The 22,392-nt window shown below is 33.0% G+C and overlaps 3 long non-coding RNA genes and 1 other non-coding gene across 4 annotated transcripts; all 4 read right to left on the reverse strand.

Moving 5' to 3' along the window:
- Positions 1–1,201: 1,201 nt before the first annotated feature.
- LOC146945627 (uncharacterized) lies at positions 1,202–2,690 on the reverse strand. Its single transcript, XR_015028193.1, has 2 exons — positions 2,455–2,690; positions 1,202–1,477 (listed from the first exon to the last, which is right to left on the reverse strand). It is a non-coding gene; the product is annotated as an uncharacterized LOC146945627 (long non-coding RNA).
- Positions 2,691–7,942: 5,252 nt separating this feature from the next.
- Positions 7,943–9,757, reverse strand: LOC146945628 (uncharacterized). The gene is made up of 2 exons (XR_015028194.1): positions 9,459–9,757; positions 7,943–8,244 (listed from the first exon to the last, which is right to left on the reverse strand). It is a non-coding gene; the product is annotated as an uncharacterized LOC146945628 (long non-coding RNA).
- Positions 9,758–15,242: 5,485 nt separating this feature from the next.
- Positions 15,243–17,119, reverse strand: LOC146945629 (uncharacterized). The gene is made up of 2 exons (XR_015028195.1): positions 16,886–17,119; positions 15,243–15,504 (listed from the first exon to the last, which is right to left on the reverse strand). It is a non-coding gene; the product is annotated as an uncharacterized LOC146945629 (long non-coding RNA).
- Positions 17,120–19,838: 2,719 nt separating this feature from the next.
- LOC146945630 (small nucleolar RNA R71) lies at positions 19,839–19,944 on the reverse strand. The gene has a single exon (XR_015029546.1). It is a non-coding gene; the product is annotated as a small nucleolar RNA R71 (small nucleolar RNA).
- Between the last annotated feature and the right edge of the window lie 2,448 nt (positions 19,945–22,392).

Consider the following 22,392-nt stretch of genomic DNA (forward strand, 5'->3'; position numbering starts at 1 on the left):
TGGGTAATCTTATCAGCACATATGAAACATGTAGTAAAATCGACTTTTTCTTATGTTCAATATTTTGAACATATCAAGCTTATCACCTTTATTTTTCATGAAATAAGTATAGTCAGAACAGTCATCGAGAAAAGTGATCAAACATCTTTTTCGCTTTTAGTTACCATCTAGCTCGTATTTCTCAAAGTGTATAGGGTTCCGATTCTCTAATTATTGTTTTATGTGATTGTTTGATTATTTTATCTTGGCTATAAAAATTACATTTTACTAAATCATTTAAAGATATTTTCGAAATTAATCCTAAGTTGCTTAAGTTAGAAATAACTCCTTTGTTTGCACTTGAAAGAGTCTAGATGTCAAATATTAAAATCACACAACAAATAAGTAGAAGGATAACTCAACGAACTGAGTAAACCCCACCTTATTTAGAAGAAAACCCGAAACTAGATTTTTTTTTCCTAATTTATGATTCTTAAATTAATTGTCTGTCGGCTTCACAACAAAAGAAGAGCTTTCAAGTTCATGAAGAGCTTCATATTTTTCAAGAATCCATGATTACTCATCGATTAGAAGAAGACTCAATTACAAGAACTAAAGGTTTGCTTTAGATATTGATTTGGTTCTAAAAATGCTTAACAACATATAAACGAGAAAACTCATTTATCCAATGCCCTTAAAACATTTTTTTTTTTGGTAAAGATGTGATGTCCAAATCATAAATTTGGTTGTTCAAATTCCAATGTGATAACTGATAATTCCAGGTCCCCTCGTCATAACCCAACATATCAATTTCAATGGTTCGTTCTAATTTGTTGTGTTGATGTCTGTAGCACGGTTGCTTGAGGTCAATCTTGTGTTATGGATTTTTTTTTTTTGGTTGTGGCCGGGGATTTGAACCCCGAACCTTGCATATATGATGCATTGTCCATACCAACTGAGCTAAACTCACGAGAACATCTTGTGTTATGGATTGAAACATTATTTGATGTCATAGAATTTGGTAAAAATATAATAATATATAGTACTTATAGCGTCTAAACTATAAATTTAGTGAATATTAGCTGATTATTTTTCTGTTCGAATCTTCTACCTGATTATTTTTGCTCCATTGGACTAGTTTTACATGAGCCAATTTTTTTCACTAACACCATTTCTCAATAAATTAGAAAATGGTGCTGAAACTGTTTTAGGACTTAGAAAGTGGACTGAATGATTTCTCAAATTTTATAGAATGAATTGATATTGCATATTGGAATACACACTTTTATTTTATTAATACACCGAGTCCTATTTATACACCCATGACAGTTGCAGCAAACTGGTAACAGAAAACAAACGCTTATTAACAAACTAACTAACTAACATGTTGGGTTAATATCACAATACAACAATTACAAACAAATGGTGAATCTTTAACAAACAAGACTCTGGTGTTGTAAATTTTCTTCCCATGTCAAATTTCCACAAGCAAAAGATCCTGCAATTATTTTGAAATGATGAATGTCTTGATGCAAAATATAAAGGCGTAGTATGATGAAATAATAAGACACTAAATTAGTTGAGAATTTTTAAATCATTATTCGATGAGAATTCTAACAGATAGAGAGAATTACACGTATGATTCGTTGTGATTTGTCAAATTGTAACTTTTTACACTAACGTTCAAAACAAATTAATTAATTTGATCTTCTCGGCTTGTAATTTTATTTAACATAGAAATAATTGTGTTTTCCAAACAAATGAAAGGTAGAATTATATATAACAAGTTATAAATTCCAATAACTAAGTTTTTTTTTTTTTTTGTCTACAACTTACACTTATAGGGACATGACTCAAATCTCACATAGGACAGCTGTAAAATGGTCATTAGTGCACTTTTATATATACTAATTATCCCTTCTCCAATTATATTTTTTTTAAACTTCCTAAGTTGTTATTGCTAACTGTTTTACTATTAATTGTTATCTTTCAAAGCTGCAATATACCATCATTTTAAATTGATTTTCTTGATTTCTTAATTTATATGATTTTAAGTTGATTCAAAAACAAACTATTTAATGGAAAATTTACGGTAGTTAATTTGTTAGAAGGTATGAGATTTGTTAGTAGCTCATGAATCGCAACTTCTTTGGGGACTCACTTCAAAAACATTATAATCTGGTGATTTTGAAGTTCAAACTTTCAAAAATATTTAATACATTAAAAATGTATGCCCATTCAATAGCGCACAAGTGAAATAACTCTTGTATCTTGAACAAATAAGTTTCTACTATTTGATCGACGAATCCCACCATTAAATCAAATGATATATATTAAGACTTGATTTATTGATCAAATAGTAAAAAAAAAAAAAACACAGATAAATGGTGCATGACAACTTTACGTATAGTCACAATGCCCTAAAACATACATTATGCGAGAGGAAAATCAAATACAATCGTAGTGTTTTGTTACCTGTTGGCCATATCACTTAGTGTTGCTATTATAAGACAGTTTGGCATTTTGATCACTGAACGGTTTTTTCAAAGTGGTTTTTGCCACAGGAGGAGGAGGCTTTTCCGAATAGCCCAAAGTTTTTGTTTGTTCTGAGGCTGGATTTTTCTTATTTGCACGAGGTTTTTTAGAATTCGTATTTCCAGGAGGGTTTCCTGAATACCCCTTCCCCATATCATTATTCTTAATTGGACTCATTTTTGTATGGTAATACAAATATTATTCATGAGTGAAGGTATTATTTATACACTTTGTGGTGGTGGCTGCATTATACAAGTAATGTACCATGTAATTCATGGTAAATTTAAACATTTTAGAGACAACACGAAACTGATTGTAATGGAGTTTTGAATGTCATGAGCTGCGTCAAAATGATTTAAAATAGTGCTAAATTGCAGTGTTGCCCTTATTATTCTTCGTTTAAATTGGGAAGGAAAAAAAAAATCATTGTAAAAAACAGTAACACTAACGAGCATTTTACAACTGTTTCAGATGATATTTAAACTTTGTCCTTTGAAGTTATATTAGTCAAACTTTTATCGCAAACAATTATTGGATAAATTGCATTCTCACCCTTCATTTGATCTTCCATGTTCGTAATAATATTTTTTTTTTTTTTTTTTTGCAACTACTTGGGAAATTATCTGGTTTGTTCATAAGGATTTCTCTCTTTAATTTGTTTTAATGGTGTTTATCGATTAGAAGTTTTCCTACTTTGAAATGTTCATATGTTAGACAATAAAAAAAAAAGGAAAAGATTGGAGAGATTGTGTATGCAAATGCAAGAAAAAAGAATGGAAACAAATAGCCAATTTCGATACAGTATCCTTGGAATTTCACTCTTTTATTATTGAGAAATCTGAGTTTTTTTTTAAGGGTATTGAGCAATATTAGTGATTAGTCTTTTATGGAAAAAATAGTTTAGTAATAGAGAAATAGCAACAAGAATCATATCATTGAGAAATTAAGAAGGTGCAAGGCTATAAGGATTTGGTTGTTGGTCAGGTTAGGATAAAGACCGATATTTTGTTTTTTTAAACCGCAAAATTTATTAATAATCAAGTCTCTGCAGAATACGAACAGGGACCGATAATACAGACCAATAACCAACGAGCACCATATATAGGTGGAACACCCAAAAGAGAACGCATACACCCTTGATATCAAACCACCAATAAAAATAGCACCCAACCGAGGGCTACCACCAAAATCCAATACAAAAACTCAACCACCAAATCTAAGTCAACACCAAAATCAAAGTTAAACCTCCACTTAACAACATAACACAAATGTGAGCCAAATCCTCAACCTTCATCGCGAATGACCACCAAAACAAGTCCCAAACACCTAACTACTGCTAGTCGCACGAAAACCCCTAAAAAACCACCAAATCGAACAAAACCCTCTAACAACACACCACATTCTCTTCTACAACTGAGCCCAAATCAACACCCGTAAATCTCCTATTCCAACACTGATTCGAGTTCCGCCACCAATTGACTCCGGTCCGCCATAGAATACACCAAACAAAAGTCAAAAAACTTGAGTCTAGAAACTGCTTCCGATCTTGAAGCAAAAGTGATCGGCCCACCAGACTGCACAAACAAATCGCTAAAACACCCCTCAACTCCTAGCAGATAAAGACCAATATGATAAAGACTTGAAGGATTTTGTGGGTCAAAATTATTTAAATCAATGTTAAATTACACTGCTACCCTTCATTTTTTTTTTTTTTGACAAACTGCTTCCCTTCATTTGATTGTATTTAGTTTATACTTATAGTGCAATTGTTTTTGCAAATACTTAGGAAATTGTTAGCTTTGTTCATAAGGAATTTCTCTGCTTGATATTTATTTTTGTTTATTGATTAGTTAGCCATTTTGAAAAGATCAAATATTAGACAATCAAAATGGAGTTGCAAATATTTCAATTTTAAGTTGATATTTAAAAAAAAGAAAAAGAATTATACTTAAAGCTCTTTTGAGATTTTATTTTAGATTCTCATTATTTTTTTAAAATAACTCTTAAGCTGTGCAACATTGCACATGTTAGAAAAACTCTTTTTTTAAAATTGCAACAAACAGATTAATTGAAAAACACTTGAAAGTAATTAATTTAGTTGAACTCTGTAATCAAAATGTCTGTTTTGGATAGTAATTTTAAATCCACAACTTACCCTTATAATTTTTGGTAAAATCCTCAATTAAGGATCCATCTTCAACTATTTTGGATAGTAATTCCTTCCATTAAGAAGTCGGTCTTTCAACTATGCATGAGCTTTTTGATACACAAGAGCCACATCCACTTGCTTATTTTTTTTTTTTTTAAGAATTGTAATTAACAAAGTATTTTCAAAGACGAATTCGAAATTTGGTTAAAAATTTCAAAGTTTATGAATAAAAACATATATGCAATTTTCAAATGGTTGACCGTTTCTGCTATTCATTTCTGAAGCCAATGTACAGGGAAATTTAACATTACCTAATTCTCAAGGATCAATTGAAACAGAAATTTTGCAGAAATTCACCATGGCTTTGATCCAGCACACATATGAAAACTATTGAAATTGTAAGCCACCTGAAGCTTTCAAAGGTAAAGGCCTGAGTTTTGAATCGGTTTATTTGAGTTTATCTATTACATAAATTTGAGTCTGGATATCTAATACCCGTGTGTGTATTAGCTATTCCTAAGGAACAGAGAATGAATTTTCTGGGTATTTGCCAGAAAAAAATGTACACACCGAAATTATAGTTATAGGACAGGATATATGATCAAACGAAGGTTTCACACTAAATTAAAACATTTAGACTTGGTCTCAGCTACACTTTGTTTCTTGTGGTTTAAGAAATATATATCATATACACGTGGTTTAAATTTATCATCAATTACTTGGTATATTTCCTTGTAAACTCTGTTATGAAAAAACAAGTTATTTTTTTTTAAGGATAATATAAGATGTTATGATAATCCTTCATTTTTTTCCATCTTATTTTAAATTTACAAAAAAAAATTATCTTATTATTTTATAAATGTATTAAACGAGAAGAAGATTTCTTTAAATTTGTTCATTATCTTCTGTTTTTGTTATTTTTTGATAATAAATATTAATGATAAAGACTTCAAAGTTATTAGTGCTATGTTTCCATCCTCTCAGCAGAACAACAACTTGGATCCAAAATTAAGGATTAAAGAAGAAATACCACATTCTGCCGCCAACGTCACAGAGACAACTTTCACAGATTTTCTTGTTAGTTAGTTAATCCATAATAGTGAATAAAATGTTAGTTACAAAGCTGTTAAGCTTTAGTTAGTTGGTTAAGTATAGTTACTTGATAACGACTAGAAACTATATAGGATTTCTTGTCATCCTTGAGAGTCATTGTAGAGTAGAAGTAGTTTGTATAGTTGCAATTTAATCAAGAATTCAAAAGAGACGTCAAGAAATCACAATATCAAATCATTTGATGAAGAAATTGCCAAGTTCAGCCATTGTTAAGATCACTTCGTCGGCAATCGACCCCACATGATGAAGAAAACAACAGAATCAGCCTCGTCGAGGTTCGCGTCGCGATATACCTTCCGGTGTCACGGGCCGACTTTCCCTAAATTTATTGGAAACGCACGCCTATGTAAGGTTGGCCCTTAGATTAGTGAAAAGACACCTTTTGACGAGCAAAAAACGATGAAAGTGCGATCTAGGGGATCTCAGAGAGATTCAGAGCACCTCTGGAGCAGTGAATCATCACCAGTGATTATTTTTTTATGTTTGTTAATTCATATAGTTTAATATGTGTTTAGACATCATGCGTAGCTACACCTCTCTATGTTAGGTCATGAAACAGGAGCTTCATGTAATTGTTGGATTCATGTAACTTTAAATTATTCTCTGAATTTAGTTGGTTGGTTTTATCGTTTTATTCAATTATGCTCGTCTGTTTTTGTTTAAGACATTATTCATGAATTGATTCTCGCTTAAGGACTACTAACCCTAGCCTTGATACACCGTATAGACAGTCCAGTTAATTCTTAGGATAGACATATTCTAAGGATAACTATACACTTATTTCGATATACTTAAACCTTCAATGGTTGTGATTCACCTAGGAAATTAGAGAGTGAAACCGTTGAAGAGGGTTAGAGATCAAGAAATTATTGACGTAACCATTTTATATCTAATATTGTAAAATCGAGCAACCAGTAATAAATTGAGGTCATAGTTTGCAGTCACATAAACAATTTAGATAGAAAATCTGACATGAGGTAGTCGCTTTTCTGTCTTTCTTATAAGGAAGATAATCAGTCACTTTGCCTTGTGCAAAACCCCTCAGTTAATCAAACTTATCTTAATCACCAACACAATAGTTTAGTTTAAATAACACAGTCTCTAAATATACGAACTTTATAACCAAATGAAAGGTCAAACAAAATATTACATCTCTTCTTTCATTAGACCTAACTCAATTTACAATATTGATATTTACATGTCAGAACACTTCATATGAGTTTTGGATCCTAAAATATCGTAATTGTGTTTGAGTTCTACGTGGTGTTTATCACTTTACCGACTAAAAAATTAATATTACACCTCTTTCTATTTTTTATTATATAGTCCACAAACTTTACCATAAATATCAAAGGGTCTATCTTTAACTCTTTTTTTTTTTGTTGGATGAATTGCTAATATGACCTAGTTATTTCATTTCAGAAGCTAGCAATTTCTAAGTTATTTTATGAATTTGCATTGACCGGTGATATATTTTACCATATCGCCACCGTGGTCGAATAAAAGTGTGAGGGAACGGCCGATTTTGAAATTCATGTAATATTCAGAGAAGAAGAATATATATAAAAGTGTATTATGGCTACGAATTATCAAAATATTACATTTTTGAAGCTAGCGTCTAACAAAATATTTTCAAAGAAAAAAAAATAGGGAATTCGGTTAACAACTTCGAAGTTATTTTATAAATTTGCATTAACCGGTGATATATTTTTACCATATCGCCACCGTGGTCGGATAAAAGCGTGTAGGAACTGGCGATTTTATTTTAAAATTCATGTTATATTTTGAGAAGAAGAACATATATGCAAAATATAATATACTAGCCAAATTGCAAGGAAATTTGAGATTTCGTAATGTCCAAGGATCATCTGAAGAAATATTTAATAAATAATTAATAAAGAGTTAAATAAATTTGTGCTTCCAATAAATATTTAACTATTTCTAAAAGATTTCACAACTTTTGGTCTCCATATATTTTTGTATTGTTTTAAGATGCCAATTTTTTTCACTAACACCATTTCTCATTAAATTAGAGATGTTATATTGGCTACTAAACTCAGTATATTATGGCTATGAATTATCTAACAAACAGAAGTATCATTTCTGCGGTATAGTAAAAGAGATGCACTCACTTGCATAAATAAAAAAAAAAAAAAGAGATGATTAGAGAATGAAACTGTTTTAGGACTTAGAAAATGGACCGAATGATTTCTCAATTTTTTTAGAATGAATTGATATTGGAATACACACTTATATTAATACTCCGAGTCCTATTTATACACCCATAACAGTTGCAACAAACTGAAACAGAAAACTAACTCTTATTAACAAACAAACTAACTAACATGCTGAGTTAATTAATATCACAATACAACAATTACAAACAAACGGTAAATCTTTAACAAACAATAGAATCTGATGCTGCTGTAAATTTTCTTCCCATGTCAAATTTCCACAAGCAAAAGATCCTGCAATTATTTTGAAATGAGATAAGTAAAGAGATAAGAATATTAAAAGATTTAACGAGACTTATTAATATGATATGATGCACAAATGAGATAAGTAAAGAAATTAGGAGATTAGAAGATTTAATGAAACTTATTAATTTGTTACTGTTTGTAAGAAAATTCAATGAGCTATGCTAGATATCGCCAACCAAAGTATCGCGAATATACAGCGAACAGTGTGTTACACGTTTTTTCTTGATGGTTTTGCCTTTTTTTTTTTTTTTGGTGTAATGGTTTCGCCTTATCATTTCACATCTGTTGCTCTCCATTTATTTTAATATTTTCTGCCCACCGACCTACCAAATCCAAAGATTCATTCCCCAAAACATGCTCTCCAACCCATAGAATGAAGAAGATATGAACAAAGAGGGGAGAGAAAGAGAGAAATGGTGTTTGAAGAGGGGAATGAAAGCAGTCATGTTTTCTACCAAAAAGTTTAAGAAAAAAAATGAAGAGGTGGGTGAAAAGAATTAATTTGTGAGTTTTTCGTGAAATTTTGGTTCGCTATACTTAGCATTTCTCAAATTCAAATACAATCAGGGACGGACCCACGTTGCCACTAGTGTAGGCCTGGGCCCTCACTATATTTGTGTTTGTAGGCACCCTCCCTATACATGTAACTTCTTCACTAGCTAGTACAGTGCTATAATATTATGTGTGTAATATTACATGCGGCAGTACTAGTATTATAGTATACTAGTATATGTGACGAGAACGCTCTAAATATATAATAATGTATGCCCAATCAAAAACATATAATAATAATATATGTACGCCATTTTAAAGTAATTTCCCCCTCTATTTATTTGTTTTTGTTTTGTTTTACTTTTAGAAAAAAGCATACCGAAAATAATAATAATAATAATAATAATAATAATAATAATAATAATAATAATAATAATATGTGTTTTAAAAATTGTTTGTCTTCGGTGTTTACCCCTGGTTCCTTGAAGAATAAGACATTGATAAGTAAAATCTAGCCAAAAATTATTTTTTATCAAAAATGAACTTGGGTTAACAATTATAGAAGTTATAGTTAATATATTATTTGAAACACTTATTTTTTTTTTCATAACTTTTAGTAGAAAAAAAAAGTATGTCATATTTAGACATGGCCCTCACTATACAAAATTTTTGGGTCCGTCCCTGAATACAATCCTAGTTTCTCGATATACCTGCATGTTGACCATATCAAGTGTTGTAACCAATATTCATTTGGTTAGCCAAAGGATTCTGATTTGCAGGAAGATTTCCAGTATTTGCCACAGGAGGAGGACCATTGTTGTAGGCCAGACCACTCACCTGCTTTGCCACAGGATTCATATTTGTAGGAGGATTTCCTGTATTTCCCACAGGAGGAGGACCATTGTTGTAAGCCAAACCATCCATTTTTGTATGCTTATACAAATATTAGGTTCAAGCAAAATGTGGAAAGATAATAATAGTATTTTTTTTTTGGTCTATGCTTTTTTTTGGAGACATGATTCAGCCTGGTATTTAATTTATAAACCTTCTGATGCTGGCTAAATTAGACAAGTAATGCACCATGTAATTCATGGTAAGTTCAAGCTAAATTCATTTAAGCATTTAAAATGACATGAGCTGAGTCAAAATGATTTAAACCTTGTGTTAGCTTGCATTGTTTCCCTTTATTTGATCATATTTACTAATTCGTAATACAATTTTTGTTGTTGCAAATACTTAGGAAATTATCTGATTTGTTCACAAGGAATTTCTCAGCATTTGTTATCCGTTATAACTTGCAAGTTAGCTATTTTGAAACGTTCAAATATTAGACAATTAAAAATAAAAGAAGCAGAAACAGACCAAAAAAATAAAGAACCATTTGAAGAGATTTCGGTGCAGTATCCATTGATTTTCACTCTTATTATTGAGAAATGTTAGACTAGTTTGTTAAGAGAGAAATGATTTTTTTACTAGGGATAAAATTACATCCTATAAAATAATATTTATCTCCACCAATAATTTCACAAACCACACGAAACATAATGCATTTGATAATTTCATATACCAAGTAATGACCTAAGTTAATTCATTTAAATTAGTGTGAAACTTCACCGTCTCCCTTCGTTTGATCATATTTACCACCATGTTCGTAGTGAAGTTATTCATTATATTGTGTTTCTCTTGTTATCAATACACAAAATTGAAAGAAAGCAAAGAAATTCCTAATGAACAGAGAAAGAATTTTCTGGGTATTTGCGAGAGAGAAAAATGTTCACACCAAAATTTTCTGGATAGGATATATGAATATGTGATCAAACAAAGGTTTCACACTAAATTAAAACATTTAGACTTGGTCTCAGCTACACTCTGTTTCTTGTGGTTTAAGAAATATATATCATATACATGTGGCTTAATTTCTTGTGGTTTAAGAAATATATATCATATACATGTGGCTTAACTTACCATCAATTACGTGTTATATTTCCATTTAAACTCTTGTGAAAAAAAAAAATCGATAAAAGATGTTATGATAACCCTTCTTCATTTTTTTCCATCTTATTTTAAATTTACTAAAAAATATTATCTTATTATTTTATAAATGTATCAAACGAGAATAATATTTCCTTAAATTTGTTCATTATCTTCTGTTTTTATTATTTTTTCATAATAAATATTAATGATGAAGACTTCGAAGTTTTTAGCGCTATGTTTCCATTCGGGTAAAGATCCTCTCCATTTATAAAAATAAATGGAAGATGCAATTTGGAGAGCGATAGAGACATAAAATAGGTAGTGGGTCCTACCATTAAGTGGGTCCCACCATCATGAATTACTTTTTAATTTTTTTATGTGTCTTTATCTCTCCAAATGGTAGAAATGGAGAGGATGATAAATGGAGAGGATCTTAATTCGTTTCCGTCCTCTTAGCAGAACAACAACTTGGATCCAAGATATTAAGGATTAAAGAAGAAATAGTGGCTTCCTTTGAGAGATACCTCATTCTGCTGCCAACGTCACGGAGACAATTTTCACATATTTTCTTGTTAGTTAGTTAATCCATAATAGTGAATAAAATGTTAGTTACAAGAAACTATATAGGATTTCTTGTCATCTTTTAGAGTCATTGTAGAGTAGAAATAGTTTGTTTAGTTGCAATTTAGTCAAGAATTCAGAAGAGAAATCATGAATTCACAAGATCAACCTCTGCTAAGATCGCGTCGAGAGAACACGAAGAAATTGTCAAGTTCAGCCATTGTTATAAGATTGTGAGGCCAGCTATCGACCCCACATCTGGAGCAGGGAACCATCACCGGTGAATTTGTTTTATGTTTGTTTATCCATATATAGTTTAATATGCGTTTAGACATCAAGAGTAGCTAAACCTCTCTAGATTTGGTCAAGTTTCATGTCATTGTTTGAATCATGCAATTTTAAGTTATTTTGTGAATTTAGTTGGTTGTTTTATCGTTTTATTTAATTATACTCATCTGTTTCTGTTTAAGACACAATTCATAAATTGATTCTCGCTCAAGGATTACTAACCCTAGCCTTGATACACTATCCAGTTAATACTTAGGATAAACATATTCTAAGGATCGATAGCTGTACACTTATTTCGACATCAACGGTTGTGATTCACCTAGCAAAATTAGGGAGCGAAACCGTTGAAGAGAGTTAGAGATCAAGAAATTGACCTAACAATTTTATATCTAATATTATAAAATCGAGCAACCAGTTACACTGTAACATCCCACTTATCAGTATCGGATTTAATGTGTATCAGAACATAAATGTCCATGAAAGATCAATGTAACGAAAGATGTTGTCATACAGTGACGATCAAGCGTATGTTCAGTAACTGGTATCAAGTTAAGTGCGTTTTAAGACGAAGGGTAATTCAGTAATTGAACGCAAAAGGTATATAAGGGTTCTAGGTCCCAAATAACTCATTTAACCTTGAGCTTTCTCTCTCTAGAGTTGGAAACCAGAATTGATCTCTCCTCTCTCTAGGAAATTGCAGCTCACTCTCCCTCTCTACTCCATGAAATCATTCCAAACTTCCTCCTTGTAGTGTTCAAACATGAGATATGTTTTCCCCCATGATCAAGAGGCAATTACAAGCTTGGATTGAACCTAGATTTCCATTTCCTTCTTTATAAGAAGAAATTTCATGGTTAAGGTTGAATGCTCAAGATGAAGTGGAATCAATGGCATGTTTCAAAGAGTTGGTAAGCTTGCAAGTGGAACATTGGAAGTTAGTTTGAGTTTGGTTCAACTTATCCTCTCATGCATCAAGATCAAGCAAGCTAGGGTTTGGAGTTGGAAGATTGGAAAGAGTTCAGAAACACAACGTGAGTTCTTAGATTAGACAACCTACCTTTGGGTTTGTATGATTTATTCATGGAAGAAGATATGAATTCTAGATTATGATTTTTCCCCTTTTACATGCCATGCTCATCAATCTTGTTAATACTTGCCATCTTAATGTTATTGTTAGTGTCTATATGATTTTTAGGCTTGAAATATGCATTGGGTCCTTTGATTTGGAGGTTTTTAGAGAAAATTGTTGTTTTACACGTTCTGTTCTGTAGAAAGCATGTTTTCATGCTAGTGTGTAGCCAGGGCAGGAAGTGTGTCGCCAGGGCTGGAATGACAGGGAGACGTGTAAATGACTCGTTCCGGGCAAGCAACGACTGTTTTCCGTTCAGTTTTTCAAGGGTTTCTCATAAATATAAATCCCTCCAATCCAATGATTCCTTGTCAATGTTTCAAGCCATTTTATAAAGAATTAGGAAGCAAGTATTAAGATAGATTGGTGAAGCATGACACACGAGATTTAGATGAGAAGTGATACGCTTGGGTAGCATATGATCCCTAGGAATTGGGGAATATGTAGAGCCTCGACCTAGATAGTCGAAGAACAACAAGCTAGTATGTAACCTAGGTACATTAGGTATAAGTTATGTATGATTAAGAACAAGCAAGTAATGATTCACAACGAGTAGATTACAGAATCGTGGTGGTAATTCAAGTAATGATAAGTATGAGCAAGCAAGTATAAGTATAAGACCTTTATGCATAATTAAGACTTTAAGCAAGATGTAGGTGTCATGTCTCTCCGTTATCCACGCCAAGGGGGATACGAGAGGTTCACGCCAAGGAGGACGGGATACGCTCCGCAAGGTAGGCCCGCACGACACTGAGGGAGTCTGATGTACCTTAGCTAGGTTCTCATCGGTAAAGTAAGGGATTGTACTCGGGGTTACTCCACTCGATACATTCCGTAAAATGAACCAAGATAATGTTGTTTGTTACACGCTAACTTCTAACATAAAGAATGATTATGAATACGTTTATGTTATGTTATGTTATGTTATGAGACTAGAACAAGCTTATATAATAGAGCAAGTTATCAAAATGTACTGTTGGCGATCTTAGTACCTCCCCGATCGTCCAGTTCAGGATCATGTCATGAATGGTTTTTGGTTAGGTATTGATGTGTTTGTCGTATCTTGACGTAGCGGTCTTAGGTTCCCTTGACCGCCATGACATGTAGAGTATAAGACAAGACTTATAGCTTTTGATGCGAAGAACCTTATGACGGATCTAGTATGCACAACCATCTAGTTAAGCATGCTCCACACACGTATAATCAACCGTTAGGTTGTATTGTAGACACGTGGTGACCCTAGGTTTCCACCGAGGTTACCTATAGCTTAGGATTAGGTAGAACTCACTGAGACATTATGTCTCATCCCAATCCTTATTTGTTTCAGATCAGTAGGTTGGTTAGCAGGATGTAGCAAGCTTGTGGCCGAATGGATATTCAGTGAGGACTCACCGCTGTAGGATGTTTATGGATTCAAGGATGTATTTCTATGATTTTGGATAGATAGCATTGTTTAGATAAAAGTACGAACGTGATTTGTTGTATATATATTATTCATTCGAAGGCTTATGTTGTAAATTTTAATGTATCCAGTACTATAGATAATGCACATGCTAAACTTTCTAGATACGCTTTGTAGTCATCATAGTTTGCAGTCACATAAACAATTTAGGTAACAAATCTGACATGACCTAGTCGTTTTCTCTCTTTCTTGTAAGGAAGAAAATCAATCACTTTGCCACGTACAAAACCCCTCAATTAATTAAACTCATCTTAATCATCAATACAATAGTTTAATTTAAATAACATAATCTCTACGGATACAAACTTTATAACAAAATGAAAGGTCTAACAAACTTTTATACATCTCTTCGTTCAGGAGACCAAAGTCAATTTACAATGTTGATATTAACTAGTCAGAACACTTCATCTGAGTTTTCGAACCCAAAATTTAGTAATTGTGTTTGAGTTCTACGTGGTGTTTATCACTTTACCGACTAAAAAATTAATATTTTATCTCTTTCTATTTTTTATTATATAGTCCACAACTTTACTCTAAATATCAAAGGGTCTATTTAACTCTTTTTTTTTTTTTTTTTTGGAAGAATTGCTAATATGACCTAGCTATTTCATTTCAGAAGCTAGCGTGTAAGAAAATACTTTCAAAGAAAGAATAGGGAATTGGGTTAACAATTTCGAAGTTATTTTATGAATTTGCATTAACTGGTGACATATTTTTACCATATCGCCACCGTGGTCGGATAAAAGCGTGTAGGAACTGCCGATTTTATTTTAAAATTCATGTTATATTTTAAGAAGAACATATATGCAAAATATAATATACTAGCCAAATTGCAAGGAAATTTGAGATTTCGTAATGTCCACGGATCATCTGAAGAAATATTTCATAAATAATTTAATAAAGAGTTAAATAAATTTGTGCTTCCTATAAATATTTAACTATTTCTAAAAAAATTCAACAAGTTTTGGTCTCCATATATTTTTGTATTGTTTTAAGTTGGCACTCACTTGCATAAATAAAAAAAAGAGATGATTAGAGAATGCAACTGTTTTAGGACTTAGAAAATGGACCAAATTATGATTTCTTAAATTTTATATAATGAATTGATATTGGAATACACACTTTTATTAATATTCCGAGTCCTATTTATACACCCATAACAGTTGTAACAAACTGGTAACAGAAAACTAACTCTTATTAACAAACAAACAAACTAACTAACATGCTGAGTTAATTAATATCACAATACAACAATTACAAACAAACTGTAAATCTTTAACAAACAATAGAATCTGGTCCTGCTGTAAATTTTCTTCCCATGTCAAATATCCACAAGCAAATCCTGCAATTATTTTGAAATGATGAATGTCCTGATGCAAAATATAAGGGTTTAATAATGAAATAATAAGACTCTCCTTAAATTAATTGAGAATTATTAAATAAAATTTCAGACTAAAATAAATTATGAATGAAAACATCGTATATAGGATGGGGTGCATTTTGCCCCACAATTTTTTGTTTTGTTTTGTTATTCTTTTTTATTAATAATATACAGAGGTGCATTTGATACACGTTGTTTTGTGGTGTCAGCATAGCTGAGATTTTAAGACATCGTATTATGGTGATTTGGGGTGCCGACATAACTCGGATGTCAACCGTCAAAATTATTGTGTGTCTCAATCATCGTTTATGAAAAGAAATTATTATGTATTATGTAATGGGACCTTTTTCCCAAACTTGACCTAAGGCTCATGAAATGTTACGAATCGGGCTGGATTGAGTCGTTGAACTTGTAAAAAAATGTATAGTTGAGTGTCTTTGAATTTTTATTAGGTTACTCAATTTAAAAAAAAAGATTATAACTTGGTGGGTGAACATATAATTCCTTTTTGTTTAAAGCAAACAAATTTAGGCCGTTTGTTTTTTTATGCATCGTCCATACCAACTGATCTAAACTCACGAGGACTTTAGGCAGTTTGTTTAAAATAATTAAAGAAAATAAATAGTTTTGATCTTTTAATTATATTGTGTATGTTTTTTTTTCCCTTAACCATGTTCGAAAATTATTTTATCCTAAAAACCGATTTGATTATCCTTTGAAGAAAACTATTTTTAATAAAAAAAATGGAGAAATACCTCCTGAGAAGACTTTTTATTACATCTAGCCACCTATTCTAAGTTAGTGGTTTGGCTTGAAGATATATGTTAAAGACTTAAATCAAATGATATATGTTAAGACTTAATTTATTGATCTAAATGGTTGTCAAAATTGGGATTTTGCTTCATGTCGAAAGAGAAGAGCAAAATCGACAATCGTAAAATCGCAACTAAAATCAAAGGATTTTACTCAACTAGTTTTGTAGAATCGATATAAGAAAATGTAAAATCGCAATCAAAATCGATGAATTTTACCAACAAAAAAAAATACTAAATATATGTTATAAATGGTATATAGTCATAAATGACTTAGTTTATAAGAATCGTAAAATCGCAATCAAAATCGATGAATTTCGTCTATTTTGGGATTCTACTATGGATTTGAGTCGTTGAAGATGAAGAAAGTAACAAAATCCTATTTTAAGATTTAAGTCGGATTTTGACAATAATTAAAAAAAGAACACATCATGGTGCATGACTATTTTAATTACATATAGTCACAATGCCCTAAAACATATATTATGGGAGGGTAAAATCAAATACGTACAGTCATAGTGTTTTGTTACCTGTTGGCCATATCACTTAGTGTTGCCATTATAAGACAGTTTGGCATTTTGATCACTTAAGGGCTTTTTCGAAGCAGTCTTCTTTGCCACAGGAGGAGGCGGCTTTTCCGAATGGCTTATACCTTTCATCTGTTCTGAGACTGGATTTCTCTTATTTGCAGGTTTTTGAGAATTTTTATTTGCAGGAGGGTTTACTGAATAGCCCTTCCCCATATCATTATTTTTAATTGGACTCATTTTTGTATGGTAATACAAATATTATTCATGGAGGTACTATTTATACACTTTGTGGTGGTGGCTGCATTATACAAGCAATGCACCATGTAATTCATGGTAAATTTAAACATTTTAGAGACAACACGAAACTGAGTGTAATGGAGTTTTGAATGTCATGAGCTGAGTCAAAATGATTTGAAATAGTGCTATATTGCACTGTTAGCCTTATTCTTCTTGGTTTAAATTGGCAAGGAAAAATCATTGCAAAAACAGTAACACTAACGACCATTTTACAACTGTTTCAAATGATATTTGAACTTTGTTCTTTGAAGTTATATTAGTCAAACTTTTATCATTAAAACCTATTGGATAAATTGCATTCTTAACCTTCATTTAATCTCCCAAGTTCGCAATAATATATATTTCTTTGCAAATACTTGGGAAATTACCTGGTTTGTTCATAAGGATTTCTCTCTGTTTTAATGGGGTTTATCGATTACAAATTTGCCCACTTTGAAATGTTCATATGTTAGACTATAGAAAAAAAGGAAAATATTGGAGAGATGTTGTATGCAACTGTATGAAAAGAGAATGGAAACAAATAGCCAATTTCGACACTGTATCTATGGATTTTCACTCTTTCATTATTGAGAAATCTGAGTTTCTTTTTCAAGGGTATTGAGAAATTAAGGGAAAAATAATTTATTAATAGAGAAATTGCGACAAGAATCATATGATTGAGAAATTAAGAAGGTGCAAGACTTTAAGGATTTGTGTGTGGGTCAGGTTAGGATAAAGACAGATATGATATGATAAAGACATGAAGGATTTTTGATGACATGCTGTCATTACGTAATTTTTAGGACTTATTTTGACATTTTGATAGAGTTCTAAGCAATATAAAGTATCCAGGAGATGTTAAAAGCAACAAAAATTGGAAGAACTGGAAGCTGCCAATCGTATTGCGATTTTCACCATCGCAATACGATTTCTTGAAGTCAGAGAGCATGTTTTTCAAGGAGCTTCATCGCAGCACGATTCAACCAATCGTTATACGATTTCAAGAAGGACTTTGAAGGTAATTAGGGTTTAATGAAGCCATCGTGGTACGATTTGTGCCATCGTGGTACGATTTTGGGCGATCAGAATTTGCCTATTTAAGCTGAAGTCAGTCTCAAACAAAGGGGATTACGATTTTGGAGAGCTAAAGTGCGATTTTAACACCCAGAAGGCTGCAGCGGAGAGGATTTCATCATCTCTAACCCAGTTTATGTATGTTTTAATTCTTTCATTGATTATGCTATTTGTAAACTCAATTATGAGTACCTAAATCTCTTAGAGATTAGGTCAGAGACGAATCCATGTAACCCTAGTTGATTTATGTTGCTGTGAAACTCTATTACTTATTAATGAATTTCTAGTTTTTATTCAATTCAATTGTTCTTAATGCTTTTTATATCCTGATCAAATATAAACATGATTTAGTGAGAACGAATGACTACTGACCATAACTTTCGACTTAGACCTAATTGAATTGTTCTAATAAACATGGTTAGTCTAGGAATGGATAATCGTTTGTTAGTGATATTAGGTTAACGTTCATAAAACCTTCAAGGATTATTAGACCACCTAAGGAATTAGGGGATGTAGTTTAAGAAGAGGGTCCTAACTCAAGGGATTGATTAGGGCTAATTTGTTAACTATCGTGAAACTAGAGAATCATTAGTAATAATAGGTGCAGTAACCAACTAGGGGAAACATAGAGGATTCGACAGACCTGATCTCATCTCTCTCCATATTTTCCTAATCAAATCTGTTTCTTTTATTTGATTTCATAAAATCAAACCAAATCTACTGCCTAGTGGCAAACCAAAATAAGCTTTTATACATCCTATTTTTATAACGCGATTGAATTATTGAAGTTAAAAACAGTCCTCGTGGGATCGATATTTTTACTACTTCGATAGTATATGGTGCACTTGCCAAACGTCTATCAAGTTTTTGGCGCCGTTGCCGGGGACTGTTGATTTATTTCAACAAGGCAATTACGCTATAATTTAGGAGTTCTGCAATTTAATTTTCTGTTTTTATTTTAAATTTTCTGTTTCAGTATTCATTTGATTACTTTGTATTGTGCAGTGCTACTAAGGTATTTTGCTGTTTATGCGAGGTAAGGTGAGCTCCGATGATCTCGAATTCAATCCAGAAATTGAAAGGACTGCTAGAGCACTCCGGAAAGTTGTCCGGTTGCAAAGGTTGTCTCATTCCGTTCCACCGGGTGTTCGAGAACAAATAGCGGAGCAAATCTCTCGTGAATCTGAAACATCTGCTTCTCCTAAATCTGCAACTATGGAAGGAGTTGTACCACCGAGACCGAAGCTAGGAGACTATGGGTTAGCAACTCATCGCGGTCAACTGACCCACACTTTTCAACCAGCTAACCCCGTTGCTTTTGACATCAAGACCACCGTTCTCAACGGTTTGAGGTACAAACAATTCGATGGGACTGAAGCTATGAGTCCACATGAACACTTGAGCCGCTTTGCTGAAACTTGCGAGTTTTGAGTGCAACCAGCCACCGTTACTGAAGCACAAAAGAAACTAAGGCTATTTCCTTTCACCTTGACGGGAAGAGCAAAAGATTGGTTGTTAACAATACCAAACGGGACTGTCCAAACATGGGAAGAGTTAGAGCTGAAGTTCTTAGAGAAATATTTCCCTATGTCTAAATATTGGGAAAAGAAGATGGAGATTTCTAACTTCAAACAAGGGGAAGGTGAGTCGTTGTATGATGCTTGGGAGCGATTCAATTTGCTTCTTATGAGATGCCCTAATCATGAATTCACGGAGAAACAATACCTCCAAATCTTCAAGGAGGGGGTGACACCAAACACTAGGATATTCTTAGATGCTTCCGCGGGTGGTAGTCTCAAAAGCAAAATTGATCATGAAGTTCAAGCCCTAATCGAAAACATGGCGGGTAATGAGTATCGTGTTGAAGCTAAGAAGAAGGAAAGAGGAGTGTTTGGGGTGAGTGAGCCAACTGCTATCCTAGCTAATCAAGCAGCCATGAACAAGCAAATAGAGGCTCTAACTAAGGAGTTTCAAGGCTTCACTTTGGCTCACAAGCAACAACAAGTAGCTGCAATCAAGTGTGACTTATGTGGTGAAGAACATCCCAATGGTGAATGTGTACCAGAAGGATCTAGTGAGGAAGCTAACTACATGGGAGGCTATCAAAGGCAAAATCAATACTACACTCCAGGAATCAACAAGCATCCCAATCTAAGCTACTCAAATAACAACGCTTTGAACTCTCAGATGCTTGCTCCTCCACAACAACAACAAAGAAAGCCTTCAGCTCTTGAGGAAACTATGATGAACTTTATGAAGATGACTCAAGGCGACTTTGAAGAGATGAAGAAGAGTCAAGAAGCTGAAAGAAAGAACAATGAAGCTTCCAGGAAGATGCTTGAAACTCAATTGGGGCAATTAGCTAAGCAATTGGCTGAACAAAACAAAGGAGGATTCTAAGGTAACACTAAAGAAAACCCTAAGAATGAGTCTTGTAATGCTATTGAATTGAGGAGCAAAAAGGTTTTGACACCTTTAGTTCCAAAAGCTCCAAAGAAGGTTGATGATGTAGTAGTTGAGATGGAGGAAGATGGTGAAGTTGAAAAGAATAATGAGGGTGTAGTTGAAAAAGAAAATGATCATGGAGTAGTTGAAAATGAAAGGAAGAAAAAAATAGAGGGAGAAAAAAATGAGAAGTTAATAGATGAGGATTCAATTTTGAGGAAGTCGAAGAGTCAAATCTTGAAAGATGGAGATAAACCACAAGTTGTTCCATCATATGTGAAGCTTTCATACCCTCACTTAGCCAAGAAGAAAGAAAAGGATGAAGGTGAATTCTAGAAATTCATGCAACTTTTCTCACAACTTCAGGTGAATATTCCTTTCGGTGAAGCTCTTGATCAAATGCCATTATATGCTAAATTCATGAAAGACTTGTTGACTAAAAGAAGGAAGCCTAAGGATGATGAGAACATAGCACTTTCAGAGAATTGTAGTGCTATTCTCCAAAAGAAGTTGCCACCTAAGCTGAAGGATCCTGGTGCTTTTACTATCCCTTGTTCCATTGGACCGGTAGACATTGGTAGAGCTTTATGTGATTTGGGAGCAAGTATCAACTTGATGCCTCTTTCAATGATGAAGAAGCTTAAGTGTGGGGAGCCAAAACCAACAAGAATGGCCATTACTTTAGCTGATCGGTCAATCTCTTATCCTTTTGGTATACTTGAAGATGTGCTAGTCAAGGTTAATCGGCAAATTTTGTGATCTTAGATATGGCTGAAGATGAAGAAATACCACTCATTCTAGGAAGACCGTTCCTTGCAACTGGTCGTGCTTTGATTGATGTTGAAAGAGGAGAGTTAATGTTGAGATTTCATAAGGAGCAGGTAGTGTTCAATATCTTTGAGGCAATGAAGCACCAAGATGAGAACCCCAAGTGCTACCGGATTTACGTTGTTGAAGAAACAGTAGAAGATAACTCCCTTGAATCTCAACATACTCAACCTATGGAAAGAGCAATTGTTAAGTCTAAAGAAAGTAAAGAAGTGGTTGAAGATGTTGGGGTGAAAGAGTGTGTTAATCAACTTGAAGCACGCACAGAACAAATGCAACAACAATCATCAAGAGACATCCTTGACAACAAGTATGGGGGATTGGAAACTTGGAACAATATAACGAAGACCACTCTCACTGATCCATGTGGTAAATTTGCTTATAAGAAGATCCCCTTTGGAATTCATAATGGGCCGGCTACCTTTCAATGGTGTATGCTTTCAATTTTCTCTGATACAATAGAAAGAGCTAGGAGGTATTGTAACAAGGGGTTGGTAAGGAACAAGCCTTCTTATGAAACTATGAAGCTGAGGAAATCTGGTATATAAGAGACCTTAAAGGGTAAAGAACAAAAGCTGAAACTGCACCGTGAAGGTGGACTCCCAAACAATGAAGAGGGAGAGATGTCAAATGATCCTTAGGGGTCGTCATCAGTCAAGCTAGTGACGGTAAAGAAGCGCTGGGTGGGAGGCAACCCACTGATTTATTTTCAGGTATTATTTATTGCTTTCATCTTTTAATTTTTCTTTTACAACAAAACACAAAATTGGCAGAGGATCTTCTTTCAAAATTTTAAAATGTGCAAAGCCCTGCCAGGAAGATTGTAATACAATACTGATGTTGTGTCAAAATCTCCTCTTCAAAGAACACTTGTTTCTCAAAAG

Source organism: Medicago sativa, chromosome 2 (genome assembly GCF_051527215.1).
Source record: "Medicago sativa cultivar Bolivia chromosome 2, Bolivia_mono, whole genome shotgun sequence".
In the NCBI taxonomy this organism is placed as follows: domain Eukaryota; kingdom Viridiplantae; phylum Streptophyta; class Magnoliopsida; order Fabales; family Fabaceae; genus Medicago; species Medicago sativa.